Source organism: Rhineura floridana, chromosome 13, assembly GCF_030035675.1.
Source record: "Rhineura floridana isolate rRhiFlo1 chromosome 13, rRhiFlo1.hap2, whole genome shotgun sequence".
In the NCBI taxonomy this organism is placed as follows: domain Eukaryota; kingdom Metazoa; phylum Chordata; class Lepidosauria; order Squamata; family Rhineuridae; genus Rhineura; species Rhineura floridana.
The window spans coordinates 36723895-36741734 of record NC_084492.1 but is presented as its reverse complement, the minus strand read 5'-3'; the positions used below and the strand labels follow the sequence as shown (position 1 = coordinate 36741734).

General features: G+C 48.8%; 1 protein-coding gene across 4 annotated transcripts in view; it reads left to right on the top strand.

Moving 5' to 3' along the window:
• Nucleotides 1–17840, top strand: part of GSE1 (Gse1 coiled-coil protein) — a 428843-nt gene that overhangs the window by 140675 nt on the left and 270328 nt on the right. The gene's annotated exons all lie outside the window — the stretch shown is intronic.

Here is a 17840-nt window from a genome sequence, read left to right as displayed (position 1 = left end):
AAAACCCCTTTTTTGTGAGCCTCTGAGAGGAACCCCAATCTGTAGGGCTGACTGAAAACCTTTTTCGTTTGTGTCTCTTAGATTCAAGAGCTTTTTTGGAAAGCCTTTCCTGAGTGTTCCCTTGCCATGGACTCCCATTCTCACCTAGCGCTTCTAGGGGTGTGTGATTACCAGATGACTTATAAAAGTCATGAAATGCCGTGCCTGGCCACCACCAGGAACTTGGGGCAGATTCTGAAATCGACTTTCCTCTGTTAGTGGCTTGATCAGACATTTAGGGAAGTGTCTGGAGGCAGAATCTTGAGGCACGCAACTGACCAGCTTGGATGTGTGTGGCTGTTGCACTTCTGACACTGAACTCTTTTCCTCCCTGCTTTGTCCACATGCACCTTTGGGACTCGGAGGAGGAAGTTGGAGTAGATTCTCATGCAGAAGAATGCTTGGAGAGGAGCGTATCCATTCTTACAAATATTTGAGGGGCCCTCACATAGTTGATGGAGCAAATTTATTTTCTGCTGCTCCAGAGAGTCGGACCTGAACCAGTGGGTTCAAATTACAGGAGAAAGGATTTAGATGAAACACTGGGTAGAACTTATTTGACAGCAGCGAAAAACTTTGTCAGAAGGTGGTGGACTCTGCTTTGCTAAAGGTTCTTAAGCAGAGACTAGATGGCCATCTATCAGAGATGCTGTTGTCTTGGCATGGCATTGGACTGGATAACCTCCCTTCCAACTCTGATTCTGTGAGATGCTGCTGAATTAGCTGGTTTATATCTAAGAAAAGAGCAAACTGATAAGTAAGGGTTATTCAGGAGTAATTACCTCACTGTAGAGGCTGTGCCACATATATAAAGTTGAGGCTGTGCAAGTTACTTTGGGAGGTACCTTCTTCAGTTTAAACAAGACAGCTCTTTTTGGCTAAGAGAGTGTGTGTTGAGAGTTTTTTATTCCTGTACCCACCCCGCCCTCTTTAAAAGCAACGTCTTCCTAAGGCAGTTTACAGTGTAAGCAATAAAACCAATTAAAAAGGAACATTGTCAAGTAGTTCTGCACATAAAAAGTTTTAAAGTTGAACCTCAGAGCCAGCACAGAGACAATATATATAACGTGTCTCGGGGTGGGAGTGGGCTTGATGGAATTGCATGTGCAATTGGTGTAACCCATCAAACCTAATGCATTTCGCCAGCCATGTGCTGCGGCCTGCCAGGTGCTGCACAACACCCTGGTTGTGCAGTCTTGGGTTTGGCAGCACCACCAGGGGATTGCAATAGTGCTCAAGTCCTGCCTGTAGGCTTCCCGTTGAGGCATCTAGCTGGCCACTGTGGGAGCAGAATGGTGGACTTCTGGCCTGATCCAGCAGGGCTCTTCTTATGTCTTTAGGGTTGTTGAGCTCCTGCTGTGCCATCAAACATGGCTGGCAAATTGTCAGCTTTAAGAGCAACGTGTTCTACAAGACTGGTGTAAGCAGTAGAAGAATGTGGTGTGTGTCCTGAGTCTGGGTTCAAACATTGTGGAGGAGAAATCCCACCTTGCACAGATGATTGCTGACAAATGCATGTTCTCTTTTAGACTCATGGAGAAGGACCACCAGCCAAGCATGGAAGGTGCTATGTATTTGTCCTGGTGGTGCTTCCCTGTAGTGCTCACAAAATGCATTTGTTCCTGGGATTGTGTTTAAAAGGGTAGACGCATGTGCAGGGCACAGCATTCCTGCCCTCACATCTTGCTGCCAGTTCTTGGGATGTGTGTTCCATGCATTTTGTGGATGAGCACCCCAGGGTGTGTCCTCAAAGACCTTGGGGGCAAGGGGGGGGAATATGTGGTGCCTGACCATAAATAACATGGGAAATGAGCAAGGGAAGAGGCAGGCAGTAATGTAGCTGGGAGTGGAACAGATGATGGCCAAAGCCCTGGGATGAAGTTATCTTTGCCTCCCACCCCACCCAACAACAACTTTATTTATTAGTATTGAGAAGGAACCTGTCTTCAGTGATTCACACTCTAGTAATATCCATTTGGATTACTACAGTGCATCATACATGGGGCTGCCTTTGAAAATGGTCTGGAAACATCAGTTACTCCAAAAGAAGGCTGGAAGGTTGTTAGTTGGAGTAGGACAATTGAGTCATATTATAGCAGGGTTTTGTCCCCAGCACTGGCTCCCTGGTCTGTTTCCAACCTTTAAAGGCCTTTTCAGCTCAGGGCCAGAAGGGTTCTGAAGAATTGCCCTTTTCCACATGTTACCTACCTGGATCTTGAAATCATCCTCGGAGGCTCTTCTCCTGTGCCCCCACCAAGCAGATGCAGTGGTCCCTATCATGAAAGGGGCCTTTTCTCGGGTGGCACCCTGGCTGCAGAATGCTCTTCGGCTCCAGGTGAAGACCTTTTCATTCTCCCACACCTCTTAAATGGATTTTTCCCCAATTCTCTGCTGCTGGAGTTCTTATGCTGCATTACGTTTGTTTGTTTTTTCTTGTTCTTGAGTTTGTAATTGCATTTTAAAAGTTTTTGTTGTCGTTATAAAGCCACTCAGAGAACTTTGTTACTGGGCTGTATTTCAAGTCTGTGAATAAATAAATGGAATGGCTTATAGTGGGAAAGGACAAAGACTGAAGCAAAAAAGGGAGAACCTCCAGCCTCCCTGACAATAGGATTTGCTTGGAAGCAACATGGGGGCTATTAGCTTCCTCTTGTTTCAGATTGCTCGCTCTTGCTTTGAAGTGCACACTGTCTCTGTTGTCACCAGCTTGCCTGGGAGATAATTAGAAGGGCCAGGACTCAATTATTTGCTTCTTTCAGCTGTGCTCCATTTTATAACTTGTCTAAGTCAAATAGAGGTGATTGCTACAGAAAGGAGTTCTGCTGTGTTGATACTAAGCTTGGCTCTGGAGATCGACCCAGGGACTCTTGCGCACTTAAGTGTGGATCCAAATCTAGTGGGATGGGGACGGGGATCAAAACTGCTTCAGGCTCATGGCTGGGCAGCTTCAGGGAGTTTGCTGTGCCTTGATTCACCTTCCAGTGCCATGGAGAGTGATGTTTGCAGCTGTCCAAGACTGATGGTTCTTTTTCCTCGCTTGTTTCTGCACATGTGGAACTGGTTGAACAGGGAGCAGTTGTCCAAGGTTGGCAGTTGAGTTTGGGCATTGCCGCTGCCCTTCCATTCTTGAGATGCATGACATTAAAGGCCCTGCATCCTGACTTGCTCTTGATCTTGTCTTAATCTGCGTCTCTGCTTTTTGCCCTGGCTGCTGGCTAATTTCTTGCTGTAACATACCTCTTAGAGATGTAACGGCCTGGGGGAAAAACTTGAAAAATCCCCCCTCCCCGATCTTCTAGGTTTTTTTTCCAGGGAAAAAGTTTTGTTTTGTTTGTTTAAGAATTTCCCCTTTTTTTCTGGACCTGCACATTTCTGCTCTTAGGTACTGTACTGCTAGTCCCAGGTGAGGCCTTCTCCCCACGATTGCCACACTCCCATGTGCTGAGACATGGCGTTTCCTTTTCAGGCTTGGCCTTTGTTTCCTGGAGAAACCTAGGAGTGCCTTTCCTTACCCCAGAGCTCTTTGAGGCAGCATAAAAAAGAATTAGAAGGTGGATCACTTTTGTTGTAGAGATCTGGCTTTCAAAGGGAATTAGACAGATTCATGGAGGATAAGGCTATTAATGGCTACTAACCCTGATGGCTGTGTTGTATCTCCACGAGTGGAGGCTACATGCTTCTGAATATCAGTCGCTGGAAACTGCAAGAGGGGAGGATGCTGTTGGGCTCAGGTCCTGCTTGTGGGCTTTCCATAATGGGCATCTGGTTTGCAACTGTGAGAACAGGATGCTGGATTAGATGGGCCACTGGCCTGATCCAGCAGGCTCTTCTTATGTTCTTACTATGTTCTTATGTTCACCCAAGCTTTCCCTGGCTGTCAATGCTGGCTCCTGGCATTTCTGGCTACTATAACTGATACTGATGTTAGAATTCACGTTGGGTCCTGTGCAAAACACTCCATGATCAATTATAAACTAAGAGGCATTTAAAACAAATGAAAGCATTTGGGATAAATGTAAGAGGGTAGGGCAGACAGGAATAGTTTCAGGGGTTAAAAGAGGTGTGTTCAGTTTTTATCAATAGCCAGTAGCCAGTTATCTAAATGACTTAGTTGCTTTTAGCCTAGTTTGCTCTGCAAGCACCTGAGATGCAGCTCTTCCCATTCTGTCCAGTGAGGAGTTCCGTGGACCTTAGAAGCCTGCGTGCTCTCACACCAACCTAAGCTGATCCATGAAAGCAGGGATGGGGGACACGTGGCCCTCCAGATACAGGTGACCATTGCCCATGCTGGCTGTGGGTCGATGGGAGTTGCAGGGCCAACAACTTCTGAAGGGCCACAGATTTCCCTCATCCCTCCATATAAGTCGCTCTTGGTGGTCCCCCATGGCTCAGATGCACAGTTCGTAATGACTAGAAGCCATGTTTTCACTGTGGTGGGCCCAAGTCTGTGGAACTCCCAGCTGAGATGGGACAGGCACGCTCCTTGTTGAACTTCAGATGCATGGCTAAGATTTTCTTGTCCCAACAGGGATTTTTTGGTATTATTGGTTTTATGATACATATTTATTTTCTGTATTGTTTACATTTATGTGCACTGCTTAGAAATGCAAATGATTAAGTGGTCTTAAAATCTCAATAAATTAATAAATAAATATACCTAAATTGATCTATGAAACTTGCTTGTGGGCTTCCTATTGGGGCATCTGGTTGGCCACTGTGAGAACAGGATGCTAGACTAGATGGGACCCTGGTCTGATCCAGCAGGGCTCTTCATAGGTTCTTAATAGATGATATTACTACTTCACCTCCACCTCCACCTGCTCTGTTTCTCCTGTTGCACAACAGTTAGGACGTTCCAGGGAGGTGTTAGTGCTGCTACCTTTCTGCTTACTTCTATGCAGTGGCAACTGGTGGCTCCATGTCAGTGGGCAGTGGAATCCACTCCAGGTTTTACTCTAAAGCACCTTGGACAGCTTCTTGAAAGTTAGGCCAAAACCTGGAGTGGATTCCACTGCTCCACTGTCATGGAGCCACCGGTTGCCCTCCTCTTTTCCCTTTCATCCTCTCTGACCGGTTTGGTGAAGCTATTCATGATAGCTTCTGTTGCTGGCTCCCACACTGTTTGTGATTCAGCGGGGATATGTTAACGATGTCAACCTTTTGTGGCCAGAGGTTGGTATCACACTGCATCCTCCGCTCCTGCCTTGCGATTTCTCACACAAAGAGAAACACCTTGGCAGTGGCATATCAGCAAAGTCAGAGCCAGGCAGGGCATGTTGGCAAGGGAACAGTGTATGTCTGCAAAGGTTACAGGAAACTGGCACTGGGAGTTCAAGTGCTGAGGACTGCTGGCAGCCTCAGTGCCTCTGCTGCCTGTGGAGTAAAGCAGGAGTCTGAGATTGCACTGGTTCCCAGTTTTAAACAGCCCTCTGCTCTGCACAAAAGGCTACATCCACAGAGCAATTGTTTTAAAGGCTTAAAAAAGAATACTGCCCAATGAGTTGTGTCCTCTGGGCAGCAGACAGTTTCAAGTCAATAAACTATAATCACAACCAACTATACCAGGGATAGGAAACCTGTGGCCCTCCAGATGCTGTTGGACTCCATCTTCCAGCAGTCACAGCCAGCATGGTCAGTGGTCAGGGATGATGGGAGTTGTAGTCTGGTGACATCTGGAGGGTCACAGGTTCCCCATGCCTGAACTATACCAATGCATTATGCAGAGACAAACACAGGTATGGAAGCTGCAGCCAGTCACGGCTCCCTGGCCTAGCCTATCTGTATGGATCCGGTATTTGCTAGTACAGTACCATCCCATTCAGACACTATTTTTTTAAGGTGTATGATAGAGGGGAAAACAGGTATGTGAAATGACGTGCAAAGGCATGCAGAACATGCCCTCTTTCATGTGTGTGTGTGTGTGCGTGTGCACTTATGTCAAGTATCGCTCATTAGTCCAAGCTTGATTGGGACTGGTTCAGACCAATTTCAGGGATGCTGTCACTGGAAACTGTAGGACCAGGAAGCCTTTCTCCTCCGCTGTGTTTTGTAGATTCCTTTCATCTCTGTCTTGGGGCCAAACCTCTAAACCTGGCCAATACAGCTTATGGGAGATAGGGCTAAGATTTAGGCCAAACCAACGATGGCCGGGCCACCATCAGAGGTAGGCATCTTTGAGGAACAGCCATCGCTTGCAGCAGCTGCTTGGCATGCAGAAGATTCCAGGCTCAACCCCTGGCAGCTGCAGGAGAGCTGGGAATGTTCCCTGTCTAAAACCCTGGAGAGTCACTGAAGGTGATACTGAGCTACTGATGGCCTCACCTGATATAAAGCAGCTTCCCATGTTCCTAATAATGGGACCACATTAATTGATGACAAATGTGAATTGGAAAAAGGATTGGGTGGGTGGCAGGGGCTGAAGTTTTCCAACCCTCCCTTAAAATACTAAAAACAAACCCCCAAAACAGTTGGGGTAGGTGAGGGGAGAGGATTGAAAGGTGCATGTCCAAATGTCTGTTTTCAGAAGGACAGCCAGATTTTGGCCCCTAGCAGGAACAGAACCCACCCTCTGTCCTTCTGATCCCAGGGTACAGCTGCCTGCCCCGTTAGCAGCATAAAAAGGCTTGGGAACCTTCCCTTGTTGCATCAGGGGCTTCTCAGGCCCTGTTTGTTGCCGAGCCCAGCCATCCAATTGGCTGGGAACCCTAAATAGGCTTCCATGTGCAAGGCTAGCGGCAGGCCTAGGCGTACCGCCTGCAGTCGGCTGCCAGCAATCCAGGCTTCTCTGGTTCCCTTTTTGTCCAGAACAGCTTGATCCTTCTCCTCTTCACTCTTGCAAGTTCCTGCTGCACGGCTGCTTCTCAGACACCTCGACCCTCTGCTTGTGCCAGCGGGTCAACAGTTAACTGTCTAGCTCTAGCCCCTAAAATCAACCCGGTGAGGTATCCAGCTGCCAGCCTCGATCCCAGAGCCTGTTGCCCATATTTGCACCTTAAGAGATTATGCCATCTCCTGCTTGAAGGGGACCAAACAGACCAGCTTCTCATCTAGAGTAGCTGTAAACAGCACTGGTTCATTTTATTGCGACCTGGTGAAAACTCTAGAGTTGCTTTGTGGTTTTTAGAACCATTCTGCCTCTGTTGTGCTTCCAAATTATACTATCCTGAGGTTCACCTCCACCACTACCCTGCTCTTCCAATTTGTTCCTTCTGGATTTTTTTTGGGGGGGGTGGAAAATGGAAATGGACTGCCTTTGAGTCGATCCCAACTTATGGCAACCCTATGAATAGAGTTTTCATTATAAGCGGTATTCAGAGGTAGTTTTACCATTGCCTTCCTCTGAGGCTGAGAGGCAGTGACTGACCCAAGGTCACCCAGTGAGCTTCATGGCTGTGTGGGGATTCGAACCCTGGTCTCCCAGGCCATAGTCCGACACTCTAATCACTACGCCACGCTGGCTCTCTTTTAGAGGGTAAGAATGGATATATGGACATGTGTGTATGTTTGGGGGACAACCATTCTGTCTGCAGTGCTTACAATATCGTATATGTGTGTTGGTGACTCCGACCAGCTTTTGTGCTAGTTCAAGGAGATTGCTAGCATAGTTCGACGGATGGATACAGATGAGTGTAGTTCTACCCATGTGTGTGTTGCAGTCCTGTCTGCGTGATTCTGATCAGGCATGCATTTAGGGAAGGGCTGTAGCTTAGTGGTAGAGCATCTGCTTTGCATGCAAAAGGTTCCAGGTTCAATCCGGGGCAACTTCCGGCAGGGCTTGGAAAGACCCCTGTCTGCAAATCCCAGATGGCTGCTGCCACTCAGTGTAGGCAACAGTGCACTAAATGGACCAAGTGTCTGATTTGGTACTAGGCAGGGTCCTGCGTCCCTTGACTCTGAGGCTCCGTGTGGGTGGGTGTGCACACTCTCACACAGAGGTGGGGTTGGGCAGACCCAGCTGTGGTTAAGCCACCTGTGTGTGTGTACGTGTGGTGTGTATGTTTGCACTGGGACGTGTGCCTGCGTGTGAGTGAGAGAGTGAATGAGGGCTGTGAATTCATGTGGGCATTGTTTTGGCCACTGTATGCGTGTGGCTGCCTCTTCCTTAAGCGTTGTGTGAATGTGTGCGTGCACGCACACACACACGCACGCTGGCTCCAAGGCAGTCAGAATTGCAGTGGAGACAGTGGCTTTGGCAAGAAGCCAGGAATCTGTTCTGCTCTAGTGTAGGTGGAGGCGAAGGAGGCCCGGCTGTGACATGCAGCTCGGGGGAGAGAGCGTTTTATCGCTTCCTGACATACCAAGGCCCTTGCAAGGTTACAGGTTGTGGGGAGCGAGAAGGAGGAGGAGGTGTGTGTGCACGCAGGGGGAGGAACGGTGCTGTTCCTTTCCAAGTACAGCAATCCTGGGAAGTTGGTGTGTTTTTTTTTTCCTGTGACCCTGGGGGTTGAGATGGGGAGGGAAGCCAGGAGCCAGGGCCAAGATTGTGTTGGCCAGCAAGCTCAATAGGAGTTCTGACTTGCAGAGTGTTTGGCATCACAGTCCATTCCCCTGCCCCTGAAAAACTGACTTGGAATTATGCCTGTTTTGCCTATGGAAGAACAGAGGGCGAGAGCGAGAGAAACTTGCCCGAGGCCACTCAGTAAGTCCATGGCTGAGCTAGGACTTGTTCCCAGGTCTTCTGGGTTTGTGTCCACTGCTCTGTCCATTAGACTACACTGCTTGCCTTTGGGGTTTTTGGCCAGAAAAGTCTGTGGCTTTTTTTTTTTTTGGCGGGGTGCTCTTTTGCATTGTCATCTCCAGACGTGGGGGCTGTTGGCTAAAACAGTGATTAAGTTGCCCGGCTCTTGATGACTCAGCAGTCCCTGTTGTTGCCTTGCATTTCATCCTGAGATTCAGAAGCAAGACTAGATCCAATTGGCAACTCTAGCACAGGCTCTCAGCTGAAGGAGGAAGCTGCAGTCCCTGGCCCAGTCCCTGACAATGATTGGCAGTTTAGATGCAAGGTCTGGGCCTTGATGTCTGGATGTAAAGTCTTCTTTTTCACTTGGAGTGTCATCACCATTTTCTGTTTTTGTGAGTGGTTATGGTATGCTGCTGTTGCTGCTATTATTGCAGTGGTAAATGAAATGGAAATGGTCTGCCTTCAAGTCAATCCAGACTTATGGTGACCCTATGAATAGGGTTTTCATGGTAAGCGGTATTCAGAGGGGGTTTCCCATTGCCTTCCTCTGAGGCTGAGAGGCAGTGACTGGCCCAAGGTCATCCAGTGAGCTTCAAGGCTGTGTGGGGATTCGAACCCTGGTCTCCCAGGTCCTAGTCCAACACTCAACCACTACACCACACTGGCTGAAACTGCAATGGTACAAAGGTAGGATAAGAAACTGTAGATATAGTGGCTTAAATAAAATAAAAATAATAGAAAATATAATAAGTTTCCTTTGTATAGTTAAGCTTTACAACAAATTGCCAGAGAGTCATTTTTGCGTTTCATGGCTATTTTGTCTCACCCTTAACATAACGAGCTGCCTCATACTGAGTCAGACCCACTGGCCCATCTAGTTCAGTATGGTCTACACTGACTGGCAGAGGCTCTCCAGAATTTCAAGCAGGGCTCTTCCCCAGCCCTATCTGTAGATGCCGGGGATTTGAACCCGGAACCTTCTGCATGCAATGCAGATGCTCTGTCACTGAGCTACGGCCCTTCCCTTCCATACGCACACTCAGAAACGTAGGAAGCTGCCTTAATCTGGGTCGGACTGATGATCCATCTAGCTCAGTATTGTCTACACTAGCAGGCAGCAGCTCTCCAGTGTTTCAGATCGGGGCGATTCCCAGCCCTACCTGGAGGTGCCAAGGATTGAATCTGGGACTTTCTAGAGCAAAGCATGTGTTCTTCCACTGAATTATGGCTCTTCTTTTCATGTGTGTGCTCACGTGTATTTGCACATCCTCCCCAGCCTGTTTAGGATTACACTTCAAGAATCTGATGAAGTGGATTCTAGTCTATGAGAGGGCGACGTTATTATCAGTTAATTGCCTAGTATAAATCGCCTGAAGGCGATGTACAATAAACGCTGCAAAAACCAGTTGAAAACACAAAAGCAAAGCAAAATGGACACCTCTGGCAGCCTGTGCTATATTAAATCTATTGATCTTTAAGGTGCCACAGAGCAGGCAGTGAGGATTAGTGGACTGAATCAAAGAGAAGTTGGGTTGCATAAACTCTTCACCCCCTTTGGTATCTCAGGACTGCCTCTCCCTGCCTTCATGACCTGTGTACAAGTCAGTGTTTCTCATGGCCTGGCTGGTGTGGCCTCGGTGGGTCTCCAGGCCCCCAGCCTGTTGCCAAAGGGCCCGGTCCCAGGGCATAGCTTGGGGGCACATGATGCAGCCCCCTGCCGAAGCTGAGCCGGGCTGGGGCTGCTCAGGGCCTGGATGAGAGGCCACCTGGAAGCCCCACGAAAACCAGCTTGAGTTCCATGATGGAAGAAAGTCAGGACAATAACATGTATGAAATAGATGGTGCATAAACCTCCTGAGGTCACACAAGAGCTCACAGACAGCGGGAGGAGGATCTGAGCCTGTAATTTCCTTTTCCCCTCTTGGCTGCCTGTTGTGGCCCACTGGCCTGTTCCCCACAGCCCTGCCTGTCTCCCTCTCTGCCCTTGTTAACTGAATGCCTGTGTCTTGGAGGGGGAGTTACCCCCTTCCACCAGCTCCAAGCCATTCATCTGGTGAGAGAGCCTTGCTTTCAGCAGGCTGGCAGGGCAGAGGGTTGCCGCAGCCCAGGTCCTTCTCTGTGCTGGTAGGACACATGATCTCTCTCTCTCTCCCCCCCCCCATCTCTCAGCCTTCGTTCCCCCCTCCTTTTCCCAGGAGCTGTTCTCTTCCCAGAGCTGTGGGAGGTGATTCTCTGGCTCTGGAACTGGATGGGAGCCCAGAAACAGGAGAAGCTGAGAGAGGCTGTGTGTGGGGCTGTGTTGTTAATCTTCCAATGGCCAGAATATGGGTTTCCCAGTTCCTCTCCTTTCTCTTCTCTCCCCACCCCCTTGAAGCACCCAGGTGTTCCCTTCTGAGTAGGTGTGAATGGGAGCTCAAGAGCCCTTCTTCAGCTGGGTCTGTGCTTCAGGGACACCAAGACAGAAGGGAATTAAGTGAGGGAGGCGAACAGGAATGGGACTGAAGCGGAAAGCCTGCATCTCAGATGGCAAAGGGGCCTGGGGTCCAACAACATCAGGACATAACCTGGGCAAGGTAGCCCAACCCTTGCTGCAAGGCAGGGCCACCTCTCTCTCTCTCCCCCCCCCACTGGCTTGCATGGAGAGCAGGTGCACTGCAAAGAGAAGAGATTAGCAGGAGATGACTCAGGTTAGTGAGCCAAGCTGCATGCTGAAGAAGGAGGCCCAGGGGATGGTTTGAAGGCCCACAAAGCCACCACTTTGCTGAAGCTAAGCCGGTCTGAGTCTGGGCAGTGCCCAGATGAGTGACCACCTGGGAGCCGCCTGGTGCATGCCAGACAGGATATGAATGGAAGGATCATTTGCTCTCCTGACCTGGGAGCAGATTCCTTCCCAGCCGCAAATAGGAAAGAGGCCCTGCCTGAGTGGTAGAGCAGATGCCTTCTGTGGAGAAAGTCACAGGGTTGGTTTCCTGGTCTCTCCAGTTCAGAAGCTCTCTAGCTGCAAGGTTGCATGAGATGTTTGTTGCTTTATCCAGTCTCTGAGCAGGGCATGTAACTGGGCACTTCTTTACACTTTGGCAACCCTGGTTGGGGCTCAGCTCGTGCCCTGGAATGATCCTAACAGAAATGGACCAGGACTTTCGCCTTGTGGGTGCAGAATTGCATCCTGCCGTCTGTGCGTTTCTTCTTTCCTGCCAAAAATTACTTTTGTCTTGTGTGTGCATGTGCTCGTGTGTGGGTGTCCCGGAATGGTTTTGGATGCTTGCCTCAGAGTGTGTGCGTGTGTGTGGTCTGCATGTGCACCTGCAGCCGCTTGTTTCCTTGCCCATCTGGGTGAGTGTTTGTTCGGGCCCGCTTGTCCTCGTGTTTTGTCTGTCAGTGAAAGTGCTGTGTTGCACCTTTGTGTGCGCGCGTGTGTGAAAGCAGAGGAAATTTAACCTGTTTGGGAGTTCTGCTTGAGATGTATGTGTGGACTGCTCTTGTAACCAAGAGAAGAGCCTCCAAGGGACACTTCGCCACCCCCCACCCATGTCTGTGAAGTGTGAAAAAGGGCAGTGGCTCAGCCTGTGCTGCAACCTCCCTTCCCCACTCACAAGTTCGGCCTTCTCATCCTCAATGTGCTTGGCTGCTTTGGGGCCAGTAAGAGCTCCAGCCGCTGGAAACCGCAGGAGAGGAGAGTGCTGTTCTACTTCTGGGCTCCTCCTGGAAGGAAAGGCAGGAGATATATGGGGCATCTGACTGGCCACTGTGAGAACTGGATGCTGGACTAGATGGGCCCTCTTTGTCCTGTTCTAGCTTCAGGGCTCTTCTCATGCTCTTAACAGCTGCCTCTTTGGAGGACTTTGTCCGAACAGTGCTCTGGGAAGGCGGTGGTGGTGCTGGGGCTGGACGGTTGCCTTCCTCTCTTCTTCCCAGCTTAGTGTTGACTCCTCCTGGGACTTACCTGGCTCCCGTCACCTGCCTTACCTGCTGTCTCTGCAGCTCGGTGTTCCATATAGGTGCCTTCGGGTGTCCTTTTTTTATTGTGCATTCTTGATGATTTGTGCTCAGGATGGCATCAAGGTGGGTGTGCGCCATTCTGCTTCCAACACTCTTTGTGTCTCCAAAAGTTTTGGGGTGGACCTACTGCTTCGTTTCCAGTTGGTGCATGCCCCATAGCTTCCAACAGAAATCCCTGTAACTTTTGATACCAGAGATGTCCCGGTTTGTTTTTTGTCCTTTTGCTGCACTATGGTACCCTTCCAGAGGGTAACACTGCGGAAGCACCGTAGAATAGCTGACAAGGCAGAATGATGCATGGACGGTCCAGTATAAATCTACCGTGAATGCCCTATTGTTGCGTCAATGACCTGTTCAGAATACACCCACCAAAAAAACCAACCAACCAAAAATCCAGTCTGGAGGGCCCCTCTGTGTTGTCTACTGCATCACAAATGACACCCCTCCCACCCTGCCACCATTTAATCCAGAATCCCCGCTTGCCACTCCATTGGGGGGGTGTCTTTCCTTCTGCAAAGGCCATTTGACCTGCTGTTCATGCAGCTGTAGCTGCACTCCTGACACTCGGCAGGCGCTCTCTCTCTCTCTCTCCCCTTTTTGAAGTTCAAAATCCATTTAAGTCAAGAGGCGGGAAAGTTATTGCCTCTAAAGCCCCTTGCATTTAACAGTAAATCCTCTTTGCTGCTTCGACACAGCCTCTTAGCGCTGGCTGGTGTGATCCTGGCACAAGGAGGGGGAAGGCCTGCCCAGGGACTCTCCCAGGTCGGAGGCAGGTCAGGGCTGGAGAGTTTGTGTTTTTAGAAGAGCATTGTGGATGAAGTGTGTTAAGTAGGGCTTGCAAAAAGAAGTCTGCTCTCTGCTGCGTCCTGCATCTTCATTCTTTGCTTCAGGAGGGTTGGCCTGACCCCATGGACACCCCATGCAAAATTTGAGAGAGAAGGCTCTGGATCTCTGTGCTATGCTGTGGATTCCAGATGTGCAACCCTTGGATGTCAGTACTTTTCTTGTGGGTGATCAAAGGCGAGAGGCTGGGTCTTAATTTAAATGTTTTTTTTTAAAAGACTGTTTAGTCTGAGTCCCAGAAGACAACTGTCATGGAGATTGCCAGTGAAATTTTGTCTGTTAGATGCAAACTCCTCTTCACACAATTTAACTTATGGAATTCATTGCCACAAGATGTGGAGCTGGCCACCAGCCTAGTGGAGTTTTTTTTTAAAAGGAGTAACATTACTGGAAAAGGACAGTGTCTCCCAATGGGTTATTAGTCATGATATATATAAATAAATGGGCCTCCAGAGGTGAGTTTTATTACCCTAATCATGAGATGCTTGAGACAGAATTGGGACTCACTGCCATGCCCGGCTAACTCAACCTCAGCTCTCTCAAAGGCTTGTCCAGCCTGGAAGATTTTCTACAGCTGCCAGAAGATGCTCTGAATACACATGATGGTGCTGTTTGTGGAGTCCTGCCATTGGTTCAGTTGGTTGTCTACACTGACTGGCGATGATCTCATAGGAACATGGGAAGCTGCTTTATTGGCTTGTCCAGCTCCGTACTGACTGGCAGTAGCTCTCCAGGATTTCAGACAGAATCTTCTCTGGCCCTGCTTGGAGATGCCAGTGGGGATTGAACCTGGGGCCTTCTGCATGCAGAGCAGATGCTCTGCGCCCGAGCTATGGCCTTTCCCGCCTCTGTGGCCAGAGGTCCTTTTTACCTGGAGGTGCTGGGAACTGAACCTGGGATTAATTCAATGAAAACATGTGCTCCATCACCGATGTTTGCCACTCCTGGTTTTTACTTCCTGTTTTTTCTGTTTCGTACATGGGTCGAGCTCCTTCAGCCTCCCAGCTGTCCCCTGAAATCAAGGAGGAAGTAACTGGGCCTGACCCAGAACAGTAGAGACTGGACTGGAGCTCCAGTGCTGTTGTTAAGTACGTAACCTCCAACCAGCTTTCTCTGCCGCCTCTCTCTCTTTTGCCCTTCTCCTTCCTAGTTTTCTTATCTCCCTTTCAAGCCCTGTGACCTTGTATGGGCACAATCTTTCTTTTTTATTTGTCTGTGCATTTGCAGCCACCCACACAGCGCTCTTGCTAATCTCCCAAGCCACCCCTCCCTGTTCCTTCTTCATTGTTAGCTTTCCAAGAAGGTCAGCACCTCAAATAATGGCCCCAGCAGATGAAACAAAAGTGGCAAAAAAGCAAAACAACAAGAACAACAACAAAAAGCCACAGATCTTCTGGCAAGTGATTTTTGAACTTGTTTTCTCTGCCATCCAATGCCAGAGCCCTGGTGTTGGTTTCAAACTGAGTACATGAGGACTAGCAACTTGGGTGTCCCCCTCTTGCAAGAGCAGAGGCATTCATGTTTTTAAGGATGAGTGCCTTGAGCTGTGCTTCTCCTGCTGTGCATCATTTATATCTAATGCATCATTTTCATCCTCATAGCAATTGTTTGTGAGAAGTTGCTATATTTACAGATGGAGAACTAAGGCAGGCAGGCAGGCAGGCACTCACAAGTGCATGGCAAGATCTGGGCCCAGCTTTGTGGTCCACAGGCTTTCACTCTGGGCTCTTGCTACTTCCCCTCTGTTGTGACTCATTCTCCAGAACTAAGGTCACATCCACACCACAGCATATATTTAAAGCAAATGACTTCCCCCCCAAAATCCCAGACACTATAGTTTACCCCTTGTAGAGCTACAGTTCCCAGAACTCTTAATAAACTACAGTTCCCAGGAGTCTTTGGAGGAAGCCGTGTGCTTTAAATATATGGTGTGGCTGTGACAAGGCATTCATGGGTGTCATGGTTTAATATCACCAGTCTGTTCAGTTTATTTCTTGCCTAATACAATACATCTCTAGGCACTCTAGGTGTGAAGTGTGTGTCTTGCAGAAACAGCAGTAAGCATGATAATCCTTTTCCTTCACATGGCTAAGAAAAGAGGTGTGGCTTAACATGGAACAGAGCGGAAGTTAATGTCGGCACCAGAGGGGCCTTGCTGGGGAGAGCATTTCATAGACGCAGAGGCCACAATTGAAAAGGTTTCCTCCCTTGTTGCCATCTTTTGAACCTCTTTAGAGGGGGTCCTGGAGAAGGGGCTCGAGTGAAGAACGCAAGGTCTTTTTATGCTGAAGTCAGTAGAGGCATTCTCTTGGGGTCCTGAGCCGTCCAGGGCTCTGAAGGTTAAAACAGTGCTTTGTTTAATAGGTCTGCTCTCCCACTGGACTTCCTTTTCAGGGGGAGGGTTGTTGTGTTCCTGCAGGAAATGCTGTTTTACATCTTTGAATTTAATTGGGCGGTGCCTTTAATATATATATATGAGAGAGAGAGAGAGTCATAAATCTGATTTATTTTCTCTGGAGCTGCTGGTACTTTAAATATTCCTGCTTGCCTCTAATTGCTGCGTTAGAAGAACTGTGGATTCAAGGGGAATACTTCTTGGTGGCATTGGGAATGAAGGGAGAGACCTCTATGCCAGTTAATTTTGTTTATGGAACAGAAATGTTTGTATATTTCTAGTAGGATTTGCCCAGGCGGGAGGGGAGAGGAAGGCTGGTGCAGGTCTGTGCATGCACAAACTCACACACTTCCAAACAGTAAAAGGGGCATGAGATAGATCTGCTCTGGAGGAGGGGTGTGTGTGTGTCTTGCATGCACTCTCCTCTTCCAATATCTCTGTGGCTATTGTTTTCCTGCAGGGGACACCATAAACCTATCAAGGGCTTCTTCACATGTGCAAAGAGAGTGGTTCCTATGCCATGGGTCTGTTTACTCAGCCTGTTATCCTTCTTGGAGAAGAACCTCTATGCTCCCTTTGTCCTCCGATTTGTTTAATCAGGTTGGCCTAGGGGCAAAGGCCACTTCCTCTTTTTTCGGTTTTTTTCCAAAGTATTGTCTGTTCAGGTTTCTAGCCCTTACCGTGTGTGGGAGGCAGGGTTGGTGAGAATGGTCTAGCCTAGCCCCTCTGTGTGTTGATTTTGCTGTCTGGTGGATTGTTTTGCTTGCTGATGGATTTCTGGCATTTTATTGTACTCTGTTGCATATTTTGATTTAATGTGTTCACCGCTTTGGGGCTGTTGGTCCTAAAATGGAAATGGACTGCCTTCAAGTCGATTCTGGCTTATGGCGACCCTATGAATAGGGTTTTCATGGTAAGTGGTATTCAGAGGGGGTTTCTCATTGCCTCCCTCTGAGGCTGAGAGGCAGTGACTGGCCCAGAGTCACCCAGTGAGCTTCATGGCTGTGTGGGGATTCAAACCCTGGTCTCCCAGGTCGTAGTCCAGCACTCTAACCACTACACCACACTGGCTCTCTCTGGTCCTAAAAGGTGTGCATAAAAACCTTGTAATAAGAACGAATTGAGTGATGGGGAGGAAAAAGTGAGTTGAAGAGAGAGCTGGCTATCTGAGGTCAGGAGCTCTTGACTCATCTATCTTGCACATCTAAAGCATTATCATGGCTTTCCCCCAAAGAATCCTGGGTAATGTAGTTTGTTAAGGATGCTGAGAGTTGTTCGGAGGACCCCTGTTTTCCTCACAGAGATACAGTGGCCGGAGTTCTCTGGGAAGAGGGATTGACTGTTAAAGCACTCTGGGAAATGGAGCTCTGCGAGGGGAATAGGGGTCTCCTAACCACTCTTGGCACCCTTAACAGACTACAGTGCTCACAATTCTTTTGGGGGAAGCCGCAGCTGTTTAAAGTGGTATGACAGTGCTTTAAATGTACAGTGCTGATGGGGCCCATGTTCTTTTAAATGTTAAGTTGTAACATTTGTATTTGCTCTTCTTTGTATATGCTGAGGGTGACAGGACAGACCCTTGGATTCTTTGTTGCTGAATTGTGCACCTTGCTGTTCACTTGCGGAGAACTGTGGGTTCTCCCCCCCCCAGGCTCAAGTGAAACAGGGGAACTGTTGCATGGCAGTGGGCTACAAACATGTGTCTGGGGTGTGTGTGTAACCCGCCTCCTTTATCAATCCCAGTTTAGAGCCTAAACTCTAAGCTCTCTGGCTTAGTTCAGATACTGCAGGGTTAATCCATGCCCCCCATCCCGCGCTGCCTCTTTCTCGCTTTTGTTAGGGCCAGGCTGGCTGGCGGCTTCCTCTTCATAAAGTAAACTCTGG